This window comes from Ammodytes marinus (assembly GCF_949987685.1).
Source record: "Ammodytes marinus genome assembly, chromosome: 7".
Lineage (NCBI taxonomy): Eukaryota > Metazoa > Chordata > Actinopteri > Uranoscopiformes > Ammodytidae > Ammodytes > Ammodytes marinus.
Window position 1 is genome coordinate 19,757,696 of NC_137211.1, and position 20,163 is coordinate 19,777,858.

The window sequence follows — 20,163 nt, forward strand, 5'->3', positions numbered from 1 at the left end:
TTGGACAGATCATTTCAACTTAATCAGAATATTTATTTTTCTTAAATGACAGTTGAAGCATTTGTGCAGGAAGCAGAGGGCAAAGATTGCACACAAAAACGCAGGGATGACAGGGGGATTATGCAAATGTTAGAAATGAGGGTTGCGTACTGCGCCCTTTGTCATGAGGGGAATGTCAAGAGGAATGATTTGAATACTCATTAACCTGAGACGCTGAGAGAAAAATATTGTTTTCAGTAATATCTTTTGAATGGTTTGTATGGGCAAACAAACAGGATGTTTCTTATTATGGAAATGCACTTTAGGAGTTTATGATACCGTAGCTATTATTAAGGCATTATAATATCAAGGCAAAGCAATGCAGTCTGTGTAATGAATATATCACTTGTTTAAAGCCTTATTCTGGCACAGTGAAAGTTACCAGTACAGCCCAACAATACAATCCATAAGGTGTTAGCATTATGCAAATGTTTAGCTACAATAGATATGTCCTGACTAATGGCTTATTGTAAGTAAACCTGTGTGAAGGAATACAAAAAAGTAAGGAGGGAATGAAGTAAGGAAGGAGTTCATGCCCCATTGGCTCAACATGTCAGACACTGGTAATCCCTGTCAGGGCTCAGAATCTCCTCTTCCTGCTTCAGGCTTTATTTAGGCCTAATAAATACTGTTGTGCTTCCGAGGATTAAAAGAAATGTTAGGTGGATTTCAAGAACGACCTGGATCTTTGGCATTTCAACCATTACTCCAATACTGTTCACTCTTAGGCCTTTCACACCGCCGCAAAATCGGAGCTAGTTCTGGGCTTGTTCGGAGTTAGAGCCAGTGTTTTGGTTTCACACCGCCAGAGAGCCTGCTCCGGGCCGTAAAAACCAGGGGAACTCATACCCCAGGATTGAGCAGGGTTTGATAAGAACTGCTTGCGCGAACGGTTGGGGGAGGGATTATCCTGACCAACCAGAGCAACTCAAACCTCATGCCCGCCATATTTAAAAACACCGCTACTACGAGACGTAAACATAACATAATTACCGAACGTAGCGATCAAATTGACCGGCGAGAATACGCTGTATGGGTCCTGTTTGCTTAAGAAAGCAAAGCGAGAGCCAACAAGTGTAAAAATAAGACGTATTCGCCGCTGTTGTTGTGCTTAAAGCTAGCGGTAGCTTTAGCGTTAGCCACAAGAGCAGCGGCGTCGGGTGACGTACACACACGTTTACAGTGACGTCATGACGTTGCTCTCTTGCCGGCTCCATGGCTGTCTCCGGTCGATGTGAAACCAACCGGTTCATAACTGGGATAAGGCTGTAACCAGTTTTGAACTGACCCCAACACCAGCCTGGAACTGACTCTTGGTTCATTTTGGTGTGAAAGGCCTACTTCTGACATTATTCAAACTACTGCACAGCCAACCGGCAGCAAAAAACACCATGTAAAGCGGAGAGAGCAATGAAGGAAAATGTGCTACACGTACTGTATGATAAGGTAGAATTTCAGACCTATACCTCAAAACAAAAGATATCATATAAACCTACATGAATCATTCAAAGAGACACTTACACAATACATATTTAGCTTTTGTAGTGACAAATATAGGAAAGATTCACTAAACCCCAACAGTAGCATTCATATTAAGTTTCCCCTGTCTGTAACTCCACTTCAGTAACATCGTTATACTTAACTTCTCTGCCCATTAACTTCTTGTTCGTTAGCTTGTTTGATTAGCAGTTGGCAGTATTTTGCAAATGGGTTTACATCTTTAAAACTGCTCTCTTTAAACACAGCTACCCCTCAAATGGTTGCTTTATGTTCCCTTCAACCACCTGGAACTTGGTTCCTTAGACATTAGGAAAATCAATGAATGATTTTAATTGCAGGTGTGAAGAGAAATAACTATAGTCAGGACTCTGCTATGGCTTTTCTATCTGCATAACGTGATTTATCTCCATTACATCACAGAGACCTGCCAGCTCTGAATGAAATATGAATATCGAAACACTCCAATCAGGATGCAACATTCAAATCTGCCAGTTGGAGTTGGATTAATCTAGCTCAAAGTTAATCTATTTTATCCTTTGTATTAAATATTGGGCTGCCATTTTAGTAGTTTACATTGTTTTATTAGCAACATGTGGCTAGGAAAATGTTCGTTAATCTGAAAAAATTAGCATTAAAATGTGATTTACTTAAAATATTCCTGTTGTTTTTGTAAATATATTTTTAACCTAGTCCACTTTGAGTCCTGATGCTTTAAGAACAGTATTTTGGCACATAATAACAGTTAACAATAGGGAGCAGGGTGTTCATCTGTAGATTTTTCATTACGGTCTCTTTGGGAAGTTGTATGTCAGGAAAGGCTGGTCTAGTCTCTGCAGGAGGCTTTCCCAGGGCCTTTCAGAGGCAATATTAGAAGACAGGTGAGGACACTTCATCAAAAAGTGGATGAACCTTCCGGTAGTTTGACTGTGCTGGATCTAAGGGCGCACACACACTAGGCAAGTTTGCCTGTTCCGTGCTCCAGTACGATTGCCCCCCCTCCCCACTCCCCCGCTGGCCCGTGTTCACACTGCTCCCAAAGGGCATGATTGCTCTATCATACATGTCATCACGTCAAAATACGATACATACGTCATCACCAAGCGTACTCGCTGCCGGAATTAGTAGAACAACAATAGAGAACAACAGTAGTCGCGGATTGCCTCAAACACCTCAGAATTGTTGTGGGTCTTATCCAGCTGCGACCATGGCTGCGACTGAATACTGTCGCCGGCCCAATTTTCTAGCAAACTCTCCACTTCGCGATCGCACCGGAACACACATATGCAAATGAGCTCGGGCACGGAACAGCGGCCCTAGTTTGAGTGCGCCCTAAGGGGGCAGCTGTGGACCTTGGTATTGTCAGATGGTGCAGCACATTGTATCTGTTATATTCACTTGAAATAACTACTTATTTATAAGAGAAGTTCCCAAATTGGCCTTAACGTTATTTATTCAAAGTCATCTCAACACAGTTTATATACATTGTTGAGTAACATCATCTTTAATGTGTGACACCAACTGGTAAGCAAGTAGCTGTTGAGCAATTTAAATTATAGACCAGTCTGTTGATTATCTTCTTGATTAATCAATACATTTTTTTGTCTAAAGTATAAGGAAATAGAAAAGTGCTTGCTGTAATTTCCCAAAGATCAATGTGATGTATGGCATGGAAATGGTTTGTTTTATGCAACCATTAAACCCGTAGATTTTGAGTTATTAATTATATTTGACAAAGAAAAGCATCACATGCTCACATTTAAGAAAGTTAAACTCTATTGCATTTTTGCTTGAAACACACCTTAAGTGATTAATCAGTCACCAAACTTTTCCCCAATCTATCTTGTGTTCATGTTCTTATTAGCTCTACTCTGCAGAACCTTTTAATTCTGTAAATAAACGGACAGAGAAGAAGTGCTACAGTGGCATACGATCAGCAATTTTTAGTACAAATCATTAGTACAAATCATCTTATCTTATCATCATCCGTTATTCACACCAAAATGAGAAAGTCACAAAGTACCAGGTGAACATTAGTATCTGTAGTAGTAAGCATATTCACGAAAACAAAAACAAAAAAATTTATACTGCTGCAGCTCTTTGTGTGTGCCCCACATAAGTTTCTGCTGGCAGTATCAGCAGGTTATGATGAAGAATGCAGGCAATGCCAAGAAGCTATTTATCACATTGGAAGAACTGATAAAGAAACTATCTTGATGTGCCAGTGGATGGAAAAAGAGAGATTTAAAATTCAGGATGTCAACTATTATTTCCCTCATCTGTTGTCAGAAATGTATGCAGTCTACTGAAGGTAACATATCAGGACTGACAGTCTAACTTCAAATGTGGTTTTCAGCAGCTATTTGACAGTGTGAGAAAGTGCACCTAAAGGCCTCCATGCAGCTCGCTCTTCACCTCTGCCTCTGCCTGATTAGACAGCAACATAAATGTTTGCTTTGCCTCATGACAGGAGGCAGAATGTACTTATATACTATTTCTGAAGGGCTTTGATATGTGGATGCTCCTTGGTGAAAAAGATAGTCCCATGGCTGTCAGGTGAGTATTTTACCACAGTGCAGAAAAGCTCATTTCACAGCGCTTAGAGGTCCTTCTTTGATTCATAAATGATTTGCACTGAGAAGGAAAATGTCATTCAGTCATTTTGAAGTATAATTTAGAGTTGCCCCAGAACCTGTTGTCATGTACCTTTCTCTTTTTCTTTTAAATTCAGGATCATGGAACTGAATAGGCGAGGTGCTCTCTAGCAAAACAGCGTAATGGTCGTCAATGACATGCTGTTTCTATATCCTCCTTAAGAACATAAAATGCGTTATAAAAAATGTCTTATAAAAACTGTTACTCCTCAGGTCAAATTCCCACATTTGTACAAAACACTTTTTAGCTCAGAACTTTACAGCTGGTGAAAAATAGGACAGGGTTGGATTTCTCAAGCTCCTGCCGACGCAGACAAATCATTTGTGCTTACACCACCCAGTTGAAAGAACAGTTTATAATGTAATGTCACGGTAGTCAATGCAATGTGCTGCTACTGTTGGCAGCAACGTTTCATTTCAAGTTTATTTTGCAAAAAAAAATATTGTAGTGATCTGTTTTATTGTAGATGTTACAAAACACAGGGCAACATTATACAATAAGAAAAGTATGTGTTATCCAGTCAGAGTGTAGCAAGGGAATTCATACTGGTTAAAGACTCCAGTCAAAATATTGTCCATCCTTTATTCAAAACATTTATTCATTTTTTAAACCTTGATCAAAATGATAATATTCTCTCAGTAAAAATACACTGCAGCAGAGCTACTGCATATTCACAGCATGCTCCAAATTAAAAGGAAGAGTGTGGGATGAGTATGTACAAAATAACATGTTCTGTCACTGCTGCCCTCTTGCCCTCCATGAGCTTCCTCTGCACAATGGGGATAAATAGAGAGTGGGTCCATTTCCCTCCGGGGCTTACAGCGTGCTGATATCAGAGCAGAGTTGCTGACAGATGTAATACCAGGACTGGTTGCCATTTGGCTTAAGAAAATAGCCTTGCCAACAAATACTTTGAGTTGATCCATCAACTTTGAGGCCAGAATGTAGCTACACTTCCACCCTGTTGTGTTCTCATATATATACTTTCGCAGATTGTTAGCGGAGTCATCAATACAAGCTTGAGTGGATAATCATTTTGTTATAGAGACCAAAGATTAGATCCATGCAGTTCATAACACTCAATTTGGCAGCTTGTGCAGAGTACAGCAACTGTTGGAGAAGCATTGCAGGTGCTTAATTGCTCCATTTCTTTACATTTAATATAATAAAGTCTGATATAAATGGCTTCAGCTCTAAGTGCAAGCATTTTTTAAAACAATATCAGTTCTAGTACTTGTCTTGCACCTTGGTCGGCTAAATTAGTTAACAAAGTTCACATGGAAAGTCATAAACTACCGTATTTTCCGCACTATAAGCCGCACTGGACTATAAGCCGCAGGTGTTATAATGTTTAATTACCATATGTAAGAGTTTGTGCACAGAGGGGATTGTCGGGAAAGAGATGGCTGCTTGAGGAAGCTCCCATTTATTAACATTTCAACAAACAAGTTGCATATTTGCATAACGTACGTAAGTGTTACCTTTTAGTGCAATAGTAGCTACTAGGGATGGGCACGAGTGTTTTCGCTACTCGTGTGATCGCTTGCATTCCTCGAGGATCAGTCGATTCCTCGTTAAACTTTTTTCTATTTTTAGAACTCAACGCATCTGTCTGCAGAACAACGGTTCACCGCAATAAAGCGCTCAATGCTTATTGTCAAACAGTCACAGTTGCAGTGGCGTTTTCTCCCGGAGGCCAAGGGAAGCCAGGCTTCCCTGTTTTTTAGGCTGTAGTTGTCATCCAATAAAAACATTTATATTAACAGTTTCGGTAATTATTTGGTGCTGTGCTCCTGTCATTTCTTCCCCATTTTTCTCCTCTCATTGAGCATTTCACAATGCGCGAAACAGCGCCCCTTTAAAGTTACATACTGAAGACGCGGCGAAACACGACACTGCACACTGTATGTCAGCGAGGAAGCCAGCCCGAGCCAATAGTATCCAGCTGCAGCCCCAGAGACAAACACCCTGGCGTGACAACAACACCCAGGCGTGACGGAAGTAACTGTGGTGTGACGGAAGTTACCTGTAGATTTTATTTTTGCAACGTCATAAACTTCTAAGTTGTAAACAACGTCAAACAATAACAAGACAGCAGACCGATACTAAGTTTGTGTTATTTATATTGTTTTGGCGATTAGGTTCAGGCATCACAGTTAGGTGGTTAGGGTTAGGGCAAGGGGACAGGGAGAGGTTAGAATATAGATAGAACATTGACGGAACACCGCGGCGGCCATCTTGAGTACGTCACGTCAAACAATAAAACAGACCGCAGACCGATAGGCTACTAAGTTTGTGTTATTTATATTGTTTTGAGGATTAGGTTCAGGCATCATAGCTGGGTGGTTAGGGTTAGGGCAAATGAGTGACGTAGCAGACATGTCATGGAAGCTAAATAGTCAAAAATTACGTCCGTCACACCACAGTTACTTCTGTCACGCCTGGGTGTTGTTGTCACGCCAGGGTGTTTGTCTCCGGGGCTGCAGCTGGACCCTACTCGCCCGAGCTGGCATCCCTTAGTGAAAAAAAGAAAGAAGGATTGACCAATCAGGTGACGCTGTTGTCTTGACACTGCCCTCCTGTGATTGGTCAGGAGGGTGTCATGAGGGTGCCAAGGGAAGCCACTCGGCCTTTGGCTTCACACCAATCAAATCAAAGCATCATTATCAACGTCACTGAAATTCAACAACAATAACAATAGCGGGAGATTAGCATGTTTGCATTGATATCATATTAGCAAGAACAGTTATGGAGGGTGGAGATTTTGAGTATTTAGTAACAAATTATTTTACCAAACTGCCAATTGAGAAGCCATTAAAAATCAAATCTGACGGCAGGCCAATGCGTGTGGAGAGAAAGAAAGTTTATCGCACTTTCCGTGAGGAGAACTATGTCCGCACCGAGTGGCTAGCTGGTAGCGGCAAACTTCAGCTAATGGCCTTCCTCTACAAATAGTGAGTAAAATACACACCTTCTCCCGGCGCGGGTTAACTGTTCCCTTAACTGTCTGTGTAGCTATGTGTGTTATGTTTTGTGTTATTTTATTGCTAATTGTGCCTTGATTGCCTGGATTAAGTTGCATTGGTAGGCCTACTGTATATCCACTGAAGTTGTTCTGGGTTGTCTTAAGTATAGTGTTGTAATGAACATTTGGCCTAGTTCTTAAACGAAAAGGATGTATAGAAAGTATGTGTGTATGTCAAGCACCTTCAACTGATTGATCTATTTGTATTGTACCTTATTTTAGGCCTGTACAGCACTTTGTCTCTGTTCTGGTTTGATGAAAGCGCTTTATAAATAAAGTTGGATTGGATTGTGTGAGTCGTGTCTCACGAGAACGTGAAACTTAAAATAGCCTAAAATGTCCCCAAATTATATTGTGAATGAATTTGAATCTGCATTGGGCATTATGCGGCTAGTTGTGCATTCTGGTCGGGGTGGGGGGTGCATTTATAATAAAATGTATAATTTAATAAGTGTGTGAGTGAGAGAGTGAGTGAGTGAGTGAGAGAGAGAGAGAGCGAACGAGCAGTGTCGGACAGATTACAGGCGTGTGTAAATCCTGGTAAAGTGACCAGGCGCTATAATAGCTCTTGTAGTTACATTAAATACAAGCTGCGACGTAGCCTACTCTTTTCTTTCCCCCACCTTCCACCAATCATGTAGATTAAAGGTGTTGTCTCACTTGGCTTCCTAAAAAAAAATCCCCACGCCACGCCACTGCACAGTTGTCATATGATGGATTTTTTTCCACAAGTTTAAAACACCTTTTCCTCACTGAAAGTAATTAAATAGACGGGCCACAATTTAAACCAATCGAGTAGGTTTGCGGTGGGGAGAAAAAAAGCATGGGCTGTAGTTGTAATAAAAACAAGTAGCCTAAGTCACCATTTAAAATAAGAAGGGAAGCAAATAATATAAAATGATTGTCCTACAATTTAAATACATATAAATAACTCACAAAAGCAGATAGTTGTAGCCTATATCCAACCGCGTAATGCTCACTCCGTGTCCGTGAATAATTACCGCGACTAATTCCTCATCAACAGAACGTTACACCGGCCGGTTTTTGAATCTTATCCCCATATTCCAGGGGTGGCCAACCCGCGGCTCGCGAGCCGCATGCGGCTCTTTGCCCAGCTTCGTGCGGCTCTTCAGTTCATATCAAATTATGTGATTATATATATATATATTTTTTTTTAGTACTTTTTTTTTTGTGTGGGCCTATGTGTGTGCATGTTCGCAAACGTTTCATGCGGCTCTTACGTTCGTTTTACATGTTGTCTATTATTTCATTTTTTATTTTATTAATGTGTAGGCCCTATGTGTATGCCTGTTCGCAAATGTTTAATTGAGGACGCAACATAACGTTCGCAAACGTTTGGTGCGGACGCAACATAAAACTGCCCGCTCAGCTTGGAGGGAGGTTTTCCGTGAGTAAACTATTTGTGTCAAGTTCACTCCGAAACATAGTGGGAGAGTTCATATTTTTTGTTGAACGTTATGGCAGGCCATTCTGCCTTATATGCCAGGTGTCATTTGCGCATTTCAAGGCTTCAAATCTTCGGCGCCACTTCAGCTCTCTCCATGCTAAAAGTAAGTCCCACAAAGCAACATGCATAGTAAGAGAAAAACGCTATTTTAAATTGTTATATTTTTGTTTGTGGACTTGGTTGAACTGAGAGTTTGTGTGTGAGGCAGTGCACACAATGTTCATTGTTGAAAATGACTGCCCTGTCGTCTTTAGTACTGTAGGAGTCCAGTCCAGTCATTATCACAGTGGCGGCCTTAACGATCTGGGGGCCCGTTTCAAGTCCTAGTGTGGGGCCCCCTGTTTTTTTTTTTTTTTTTTTTAATAAATAATGCTTGTGCATGCATGTGCAAGCTCCCCGCGAAAATAAAAACGCCCCCCCCCCCCTGAAATCTTACTGGCCACCCCAGTGCCCCCCCCCCCCCCAGTTCAAATGTTATTTTTTATTTTCATTTTATTTTTTTAATTACATTTTTTTCCTGATATGTATCCTAGTTCAGAGATGATATGTATTTTTTTTTCTTTCTTAACTTTTTTTGATAGGTAGTTGCCAAGTTCATCACACAAACACTCCAATCCACTGATATGAGATCAGTTTGCAATTTTCAATTACTAAATTAATGGTAGGACTGTGGCCACTAGAACTGGTCTCTGGTCAGCAAAGGTCTTGAAAACAGCATAAGTGTGCTTGTGACATGCGTGCCACCATGCATGTGTATAGGCACGTGTCCCAGCAGATTTTTTAAATCTGAATAAAAAAATTAAAGTTTGTAGTTAGCGAGTGTAACATGTTCTTAGCAAGGGCAGACTTTCATAAATAAAGGTTTATTTTTTTAGCAAGATATTTGGTCAAAAGCTAGTGGTCATCCGTCCCTCTGTGCAGTTGTTAGGCATCTGACTGCTAGCAAGTTATGTTGTCTTGCTAATTTTACTATACATCTGAGCTGAAATAAATATTGACTTTTTCCTTTATTATCTTCGCCAGAATGCACCAGAATGCTTAGATTACATGTTAAAAACACAAAAAAATCTTCTGGGGGGGATGCCCCCAAACCCCCCTTCAGGGGTTTAGTTTTCTGACAAACATTACAATGGATACTAACATGATTTGGGCATTTGGGATTATAAATCATATTTGAATTGGTTGTACAGCATATCACATGCTATTCATTCAGGGGTGCGATGGCCACCCCACTCTAACTCTGTGGCCCACCTTGGCCACCCCCAGTCAAAATTTCCTGGAATCGCCACTGTGTGTACCCGTGTGTACGATGTGGCTCTTTGCAGTAACACAGTAAAAAATGTGGCTCTTTGTCTCTGACTGGTTGGCCACCCCTGCCATATTCCATAGTTAAGGCTTCGTAACTGTTGTTGGCTCGGAGCGAATGTGCCTGAAGTAAGCCTTGCTTCTTCTATACTTTTCTTTCCAAGCGGAGAGCAGTGCACCTTGCATGCTCACCTGGAGTCTACTGCTCATTACTAACTGAGAGTAACAGGTGTCATCTCCCCTTTTTATAAACATAACTTTATCATCTGCTTTGAAATAATTTGACAGTTATATTCCTGAAAATGTTCTGGAAAAAGGAGAGACCGTGTTCAGCTCCGCGGTGCCGTGGAGAACACAGGCTGCGCTGCGGTGGCACGGAAGTGGCAGTTATTTGCAGTTGCTGTTTGACACAACGCTCAGTTTATTGCACTTGCATCAAATTATTTAATTTAGTTAAACTTTCTTTTATCCGTTTTGTACATGTGTATAACATTTTAAAATAGGAGCGGCCCGCCAGCCTACAGACAAAAGAAAACAAAAAAAAACGATTTTCCTCATCCACCAATCGAGTTCATTTGAAACGAGGAGTACTCGAGTACTCGATTACTAACGCCCATCCCTAGTAGCTACAGAACATATACTGTGCTGTGTAATAACAGGGTCGAAAAATGGGGAAAAAGTCGCGGTTTATAGTCCGAAAAGTACGGTACCTAATCCTGTTGCTGGGCTAAACAAGTAAACGTTTGAATCAGAAATGTAAACAACATAAACAATCACATTTTTCCTTTTAAACGGTTCAGTAATGCTAAATAAGATACATTATTGTCAATTCTTCATTGTCACTGCTAATCTCCCTTGTAATTCACATTAACATTCTGTCTCATGCTGCATCCAGACTGCTAGTACTCTTGTGTGAAAATACTTAGCATATCATTAATTTAAACAGGGGGCTTACAGAAGGCTACAGTAAGTTCAGGGTCACCAGGCACAAACCTGTCTAAACTAGCTTCTGTACGTCACAAGGCAGTACACTGTGCTGATGAATTAATTACATGGCACACATTTCTGGTTGATTACCTTGTTACTTGAACAACAAATTTCAAAAGAAATCGCCATATAAAAAGATAAAATTATTGTTGCCATGAACGATAATCCTTCCTCTTGGTAACGTAAACTGCAGTTCAGTGTTTTGACGTCTGACACGCTTTTAAACGTATGGATCCATTACTCACAGTGAACATCCGGGATAATTTTTCATTGTCTAACTGGTACATTAATCAACCTACCCTAACCAACCAAGGCGCTTGCATTTGATTGACGCCAGGCTGTTCAGTCTGAACACCCATTCCATTATTTTTTTTAAATATATTTTTTTGGCATTTTTATGCTTTATTGATAGTGCAGATAGACAGAGGTGAAATGGGGCAGAGAGGGGAGTGACATGCAGAGATCGACCTCGGGCGGGAATCGAACCCGGGTCTGCTGCTGGGCCCGGCCCGGGGGGGGGGGGGACGCCCTACCAACTGAGCTAAGGGCGCCCCTCACCCCCCCCCCCCCCATTCCATTATTAACACAATTCCAAAACAACAACTTCAATTTGAAAAAACACCAATATCAATAACAAGCATGATCTTTTCCTAACTAATGTTGACAAGACTAGAGAAGATCCAGTTTGTAGTAGAGAAATCAGATTCATTATTAATCAGTTATCATCAATAACATGTTTTGAAATATTTGAAGGATTTGAAGGAAATTACTTTGTGTAGCAGTATAAAAACAGCAGTCAGAGTAAGACGTAAACAAACATTTGTTATAGTCAAATGATTATTGATGAACTTAATGTCAGTGACTGTAGTTTTTTTATGTTTACATATTTCTTAATTGAAATGGTGCCATACTTATTTTGCAGAAAATATACAAAGTATGAAGAAGCGTCACAGTGATCACAGCCATCTCTAAGCCGATTTAATTTCACACATCACCATGCAGATGTCTTTCTTATGAACATTAGAGCATCTTCCCATGAGTACTTGAAAACCCATTATACATGACTACACAGTATGTTAGAAAATTGCTTCCTTTCATTTTGTTCAATATTATGCTTCTTTGATAGCAGTACCCCTTTTTTCAATAAAATAGCCAAGCAAATGTGTTTTGCTGTCTGAAACAAAGGTTTGAGACGCAGCTGAGGCACTAGAATAGACTGTATATAAGGGCACGAGCCTCCCAGAGCCGACGACTGACATTATTATGACAGCGTTCCTGTTAAGACGTGTTTGTAAAAAAGCAAGACACGCGGTCTAGAGAGGGGGGTTAATTGTTTCCAAGGCGACCTACCTTTGCTACGGCATAACTATGCCTAGCAGAGGAGAATCAATATATTGCACACACATAGTCAGCCTTGGTCTTTGCTGACGGTTTATCTGCAGACCTTTGACATCTGTCTGTACTTGAAACAGAATAAATTGAAATATGCAGCATGCTAGATATTTACAGTATGAATTTTCTTGTTTTGCCTGAACCATTTTGAACTGGCACAAGTTGTGTTTCAGTATGGGTGTAATACTTATTTGGAGTAAACTTAAATCAAATGATTTTAGCCAGGCTAGTAGTTTTGCTCTATATTGATGCAGTATATTGAGATATATTCTAAGTAGTAGTGAGTGAAGAATCCCAAATACACCACAATGCGCAGCCTCAAAATGCACTGCAGAATTGAATCAAAGCACAAACTCTCAATAAAGGTTATTTATTTTATCTATTTGCTGGTCTTGGTGTCTATATCTTATCTGCTATAGACATCTATTTACATTAGCAGAGAAAAGGCAAACAGAGAGAATGTGTATGTGTGCTGCTCAGGGATATCAGAGATGGGAAACTTGATTCTCACCAGCCTCGTATTAAACCACAGTTCAACCTTATTTTCCCAGAAGTAAATAATGGTGAACCCAAGGTGAATTATTTGATCTAGCTCAAACTATTGTCTCTGATATTAACCTGGAGCCTCAGTACGTCACTGATAAGTTGTCAAGTTTGTGCACAACATGCACACAGACACGTGTTTGTAATCAATCTTAAATAGAGGCGTCACGGTTCTCCAAATCCTCGATTCGATTTGATTATAAAGGTGCTCCGAGGAAGATTCAGTTTGGGTTAATCCTTGCAACCCCTTTGGACAAAAGCGGTAGTGTTTTTACAATAGCAGCTGTTGTTCCTGGGTGAGCGCACCCATGACAAAGGCATTAAGAAAAACTATACAAAAATAGCATTTGTTGCACTGACGGTCTCGTTTGCTGTTACATGTAATTCATGATCATCAGAGTATAAAATTAGACTATTTCACAAATATTTAAAAGTTCCTAGTAGCACCTTTAAGGTCACGATTCGATTCGATTCCGGTTTATAAATACATGTTTTTTATCACAGAATGCTGTGCCATTTTAGTCTGGTATAGTCTAAGGGCGCACTCACACTAGGCAAATTTGCCTGTTCCGTGCTCCAGTACGATTGCCCCCCATCCCCACTCCCCCGCTGACCTGTACTCACACTGCTCGTGGCCTGGGCATGATTGCTCCTTCCCTACTACACTGTGCTAGATGGCAAGTGTTTTTTTCTTTTCTTTTTTGACTCTGGGGACAGGGCAAATGGACGATTCCACCTTCCAGTTCGAATGTCGAAATCGTGACGTAATTCCGATCGATTTTCAAGATTGTGACACCCCTAATCTTAAATAAAGATAAAATGCATGTTCTGCACAAAGCACTATTTGCAACCACTTTCATGTGGAGACTACTTTGATCTAATGTGTTTGCCAAATTGCTACACGTGGAAAATGATGGCTGGGTTAATAAAGACACATTACAATGATACATGGGCGGTATTGAGATCATTCATTTTGTTTGAGCTATTTACAGTATGTGCCTAAAAGAAAGGATGCAAGTACTCTGTGCTTCCTAGAAAAAGTATGATTATATTCATTTTTGTGGTTATCCCAATGTTGCAGGCAGTCCTTATTAATCTGACTCGTCCTCATAATGTTGCAGAAAAGGATGAAATTTGGTAGTTTGTGGCTCAGCAGTCCATAATAATTATAATGGGATATTATGCTGTAATTGATCCCCTGGGGTGAAATTCATTTCTTTTTATCCCCTCAGCCCTGCACAGTGAGGTGAGAGCACAGCGTCAGCGACAGAACAGCACCTCAGGGACTGCGGGGGGATTTAGTGTCTTATTCCAGGACACTTAAGCAGGGTGGCTGCTCTTACAGAGGACTGAACCTGGGCCTTTTTTGTTGTTGTTCAGGGTCAATTTCCCCTAGTGATTTCAGCCTACTCCTACTCCTCCTGTTATTTCACTCCTACTTACTCACAGCTGTATTTGGAAAAAACAACGCGTAGATAATTGCTCACCGTTAAAACACAGAGCACTTCCTTCAGTTCATCTACGTATGTTTTTCTATCAGGGATGGTCAGTAATTTACTTGTACATTTGTTGTTACTGCTTTACATAAATTCCATCCTTCCATTATTTTCTCTTTCTCTCAGGGGCCTCAGTATGTCCCAGCATGCATCGGATGAAAGCTGGGAAATATTGGCCGTGTTGCCAGTTTATCACAGTGCTCTGATCAGTTGATTTGCATACATCATTTGATATACTGTTTAATAAATCACAGGGGGATATTTTTTATCTGCCTTTTTAGTGCTATACACAACACCGTGTTTTGGTTCCCCACATTTGTCATTACTGACACACAACCTGTGTCATCTGAGAATAAAATGTGAGGCTGAGCGTTGCTGTTCTATACATTAGACTACTGGTCGGCAGCCAGACAGGACATGCAGGACTATATTGATGGAACAACCCTGCTGTTCAAATCGGATTTGAATTCACACTGATTGTGTCTCTTGACCGATAAATAATTTACTGCCATGCAAAATAAGTGCTATGCCTTTGAAATTACACATTTTCAAGGCTGCAAAGACAGAAAGTGATCATCAGTACTGTAGAAGCAACCTTAGTTTAGTTTTAGTTGTCTGTATTTTTGTTGCTGGCAATTTTCTCCATCTACAAATTAAGCCTGCTTGTGTAGGTATTTCGACTAAGGGCATCCCAATAAACATGATATTATTTATACACCTTCACCTTCCCCACAAGGCCCACTGGGGTATTTCTTTGTGTGCCTCTGCCCAACTATTCACCAAGCACAGGAGCTTTAATGCAATAAGACACAGTGCCAGGGAATGTCTAATGTTTATGACAGCACTGTGTCTCCCACGGGTGCCGGATGAGAAGGAATATTAGTGTTCTGAGCTATTAGAGGAGCAGGGACTGTGGCCTGAAGTCTCCTCAGCAACGGATATTTTTAGAGGTGATTTTAAGACGTGCCTCAGATGTTATGAGTGGTGTTGGTTGAGTGTTGGGAGAGAAATACATCGCTCATGAAGTTTCTAGCGATATCTGCAGAATAAATGCTGCTTTATTACATCATTCCACTTGACTTTGCACTTATAAATACGTCTATAGATAATCTTTTGGGGTTTTGGCACACTGCAACAGCTGATTGGGAAAATTACCAAACTATCTTACGTGAAGATTAATTAATGTTTTGATTTATTTCCAAAAGCAAAACTCAAACTGTTAATCATTTCCAGGTTATTTTGATGTATAACTATAATTAATCAACAGACGAACCTGTAAGTCTCTGGAGACGCAAACAGTAAGGTTAATGGTGATTCTATTTTTCAGGGCTGCATTCGGATCTGACACACATTTATAATTAATTGCTTCATAATTGTCTACTTGTCTCACTATGTTCCAGTGTATATATTGAGTAACGTTAGATGGGAGATGGTCTGGTTCAGTGTAAGGGAAGACTGATGACAAGTAGTGTGTAGACAAGGGTAGGGGGAGTCTTAATAGTTAATCTCCCTAATTACATCCTGTGTGATCACAAAATGGAATTAGGCCTTGTATTGAAAATCTGATCCCTCTAAGGAGACTTGTTTCATTAGCTTAACATTCATATAGACTTTCTTCCCATTCTTAGAGAGAAATGGATTGACAGAGGTATGGACGAATGGATAGTGTGAGCAATAAAACAAATTGCCGTGTCTACCCTACAACTAACAGAGTTACTGCACTGGAGGGCCCTGCTCAGTGTGCCTCAACTCCCACAGCACAGGCTCTTATCCCCTTGGTCCTCCTGGTGTTCTCTCCAGGCGTTAAGCAATGCTGCATACTGCTGCCCTTTATGCGAGGAGAGAACAGAGGGAAGGGATGAGTGCTCTGCTTCCACACAGCAGATGTTGGGGGAATGGGGGACCAGAGTAACAGCGAGGCAAAGATACAGAATCTAATGATTGATTGAGTCTCTGAGAGCAGAGAGCTGCTGCTATGCTGGTGCTGAATTTCCCTTGTGATTGCTGGGTATTCTAAGAGTTCGTCTGACAGAGTTAGGTAGCTAAATAAACCTCTGCTTTGGTTTAATGAAAGTCTCAACCATCAGGACCATGTACATTGTGTTAAAGTACACAAATATTGTGAACTTTGAAATGCCTTGCATACATTTGATATTGCATTCTTTTGAGATTAACATTCTCTGTAGGTTCATAATTTAAACTACAGCCTGTTTGAATCCATTAGGAAGGAACTATGCACAAGCATCCTTTAGTCAGTTCAAAGCTGTGCTTATACATGGTTTTGTTGATTAAAAATCTAAAGTATTGTGGAGCTATTTGCCATATCTCCTTTCCACCAGTCATCCCTAAATGAATAGAGGCCCTTAACCCTCAATTTGCATAATGAATAAGTCTACCTGCCACACAAGTCGTTACACCTATCAGTGACACAAACAAGAGGTAAGAAGAAAGTTCATTCATAACAAATACTATTGACATTTTACAGATAGTTGTTAAGACTGCAAAATAGCAACTTAAACAACTGTTTTATAATTTTTTTAATTAAATGAGTCTGTCTTTTCACCTTAGTTGTCCATCTCCACCTTATCATATCACTCTCAGACCAAAATAATTTGTACCACTGAGCTGATGTACTGTATGTTTGAGGTGAGAAATGGCAAATGCATGTTTTGGGGGAAACATCCCCAAACAACCGCCATGGGCCAGTACACACAAAGGAATTAGTCTACTCCTCCTGTTAAGGAACAACAAATTCATGACAAGCCAAGTAAATATATAAGCAATAATTGTTGTGTTCTAGCAGTGACATGCATGACCATTGGGGAAACTATACATGCAGCACTTCTGAACAAAACAATTCCTAGTGGAACAGCAAAAAACATGGATAAGAGGAAAAAGAAGACATTGTTAAATGCATCAACAGTGTAGAAAACGAGCAATAGGGCAGGCCACTAACTGTGAACCCTCACTGACTTAACAGGAAGTGACTTTTTGTACCAATGAGCAAAGCAGCCCGACATCATTGTTAATTTAATGGCCTCCCTTTTTCTTTATTCATATTTCCAGTTTCCCGACCTATTAGTTTCTGAGCTGGGGCCAGGCTTTGTTTTATGTTGCGAGTCTGGGTTGCCATGATTTAAACTATTGGATATTATTCCTGCACGATTGTTCATCGGACTGGCTTTGTGTCGCAAAGGGAAATTCATTAGCATACACAAACTCCCTGTGGCATTTGGCAGAGCGACCAAAGAGTTACCTTGCAGTGTTGCATTGGGAATTTAAACCCTGGTAATCAGGGAACTTCTCATGCTGCATTTACACCTGTGTTCAATACCAGAGGAGCAATCCTATGAGGATGAGGACTTACTCTAAACCAGTGGTTTTCAAACTGTGGGGGGGGGGGGGGGAAGTAGTTTGTGTTTTTGATATTAACATTATATTAAGCAAATGTAAGTTATCTTACAAAAAAGGAAAACAATGTTTTGGTCTAGATAGTTAATAGCCTAATAATTAAATCAGATCATCTGGGAGATAATCCGAGGTTAACTGATCACGTCACATTCATGCACAGTGTGTATTGAGTTTATTTTAAAACATTTGGAAATGGGGCTGCCCTCAGTTTCCCATGCACTGTGTATAGTCTATAGCCTATTTCAGCCTTGTCTGTGGAAATAAAGATAGCTGGACAAGAGTTCTTCTGCATCGTTCCTCTCACTGCATTTAAATGCATTCACTATATTACAGAGAAATATGTCTCGTTAAAGAGGACCTATGATGCTTTTTGACTTTTATGACCTATAAACGTTGTTATGATGATTCATAGTCATGCTTAACCATACTAAATTACCAAATAATGACTTACATGCATTTCGACGTATTCCCTGCTGACCGTCTGGGGTGTCTGTGCCGAGCACTAAACACTATTCTAGCCAGTCGAGAAGTCACGTGTTCAAAGCGGTCTACCCTTTGTAACTTTGTGACGTCGCATGTAACTTCGTGAAGTCACCACGCGGATGTTTCCATGTATGGTAATGCTGTCACTTCCCTGTTCGCGTCTGCCTCGCGCCCTTATAGGTCCATGCTCGCGCTTCCCGCCACTGAAAGTGTTCCGGAAGGAAGGTAACCAATCACAACGGAGTGGGGTTTGCAGGAGGGGGGAGGGGAGCGGAGATGGCCGAAGCACAGGCGGAGGGAGCGGAGATTGCCGAAGCACACACACTCAAGTGTTGACAGGACGTGCTGGAACGCCAAAATAAGAGAAAGAGCTTCCCGAAAATCTACATAGTTTTTTGTGATGTGATTCGTGTCAGGTTGCTCTATAGCAGTGTAAAACAAGAAATTAAGACCAGAAAAGTAGTATAATAGGTCCTCTTTAAAGAAAAAGAGCTCCAAGCCCAACCCAGAGGACCCTACATAATATTTGATTTTAAATAAATATTTTTATGGAAAATCCATGTGTCTTTCATAAATAGCTTCTAATTCATCCGACACAGTATCTCCAAAATATTTGTTCACACAAAATTCCTCAGATTTAGCCTCTATTTTCCTCTGAAAGTGCACCAGATTCATGCATTTCACTCCAAAAAGGTAAAAAAAAAAAAATCTCCCGGGGGGCATGCCCCCGGACTCCCCTAGGAGGGTCAGGATCTCTGCTGGCTACTAATTTCACCCAGCAGGACATTGGAGGCACTAGTGAAAAAACACTGGGTGGGTGAATGACATTTAACAATAGTAAATAATTTGTGCATCTTTCTCACTCCGCTGCACACTCAGTCACTACTATCCATGCTTAAAGGAAGCAGGATTAAACCACTGGATAAAGATGTTCAAATGTATTTTGAAAAAGCTAAACAAAAACATACTTCGATAAAGATGTTAAAATGTTTAAAGAAATGTGTTTAAAAACGCACAAAGATGTTTAGAATGTTTCAAAAATATGTTTAAAATGTGTAAAATAATTAAATTATCTTTCAAAACACACAGGGATTTAGAAAAAAAAAATTGGGGGGGGGGGCTCAGCTGAAATGTGTTCTCTGAGGGGGGGCTCACTCTCTCACACTTTGAAAACCCCTGCTCTAAACTGATCTGTGGGGAATTATTGTAGGTGTAAGTATGGTGCTGGCGAGCACCTATAACAAGCTATACTAAATATTAGTGCTGTCAAGCGATTAAAAAATTTATCTAATTAATTACAGGCTCTGTGATTAATTAATCTAAATTAATCGCATACTTATATGACACTTTTATGCCTTTTATAAACAATTGTATAGGCTACCGTTCGTCTCTCTCTCTCTCTCTCTCCCTCTCTCTCATAACTTCTGTCTCTTCCTCTCAGCCAGGTTACTACATTAAATAAATTTAGGAACTACTAGCGCCGAAAAAAAACACAAAAAAACGGGCGGGTGTCCGTTTGAAGGAGACGATCGCAGCTAGCAAACAAAAGTGAGACACAGAGGAAGATTGAGAGATACTGTTTTGAACCTATTGTTAATTAGGCACCCACTAAATCAATAATGCACAGACACTGCGGAGAATAACACAAGACGTATTCCTACCCTCATGCTTATTTGCCCGGAGCTTCCCATAAAACGTCCCTCTCTATGCTTCTTTCTTTACTCTTTAATCCCGTGCGGGCCGTGTCAGCAAGCTACAGGTGCAGCTCCGCTATCGCCTCACCTCTTTTGCACCGGGTCAAAGGGCAATATAGAAGTGCGATTAATCTGCGTTAATTTTTTTAATCGCGTTAATTTTTCTGT

The 20,163-nt window shown here is 40.5% G+C and overlaps 1 protein-coding gene across 1 annotated transcript in view; it reads left to right on the forward strand.

Moving 5' to 3' along the window:
* LOC307253359 (metabotropic glutamate receptor 4-like) overlaps window positions 1–20,163 on the forward strand; it is a gene marked incomplete at both ends in the record, with an annotated part of 160,564 nt that overhangs the window by 70,243 nt on the left and 70,158 nt on the right. The gene's annotated exons all lie outside the window — the stretch shown is intronic.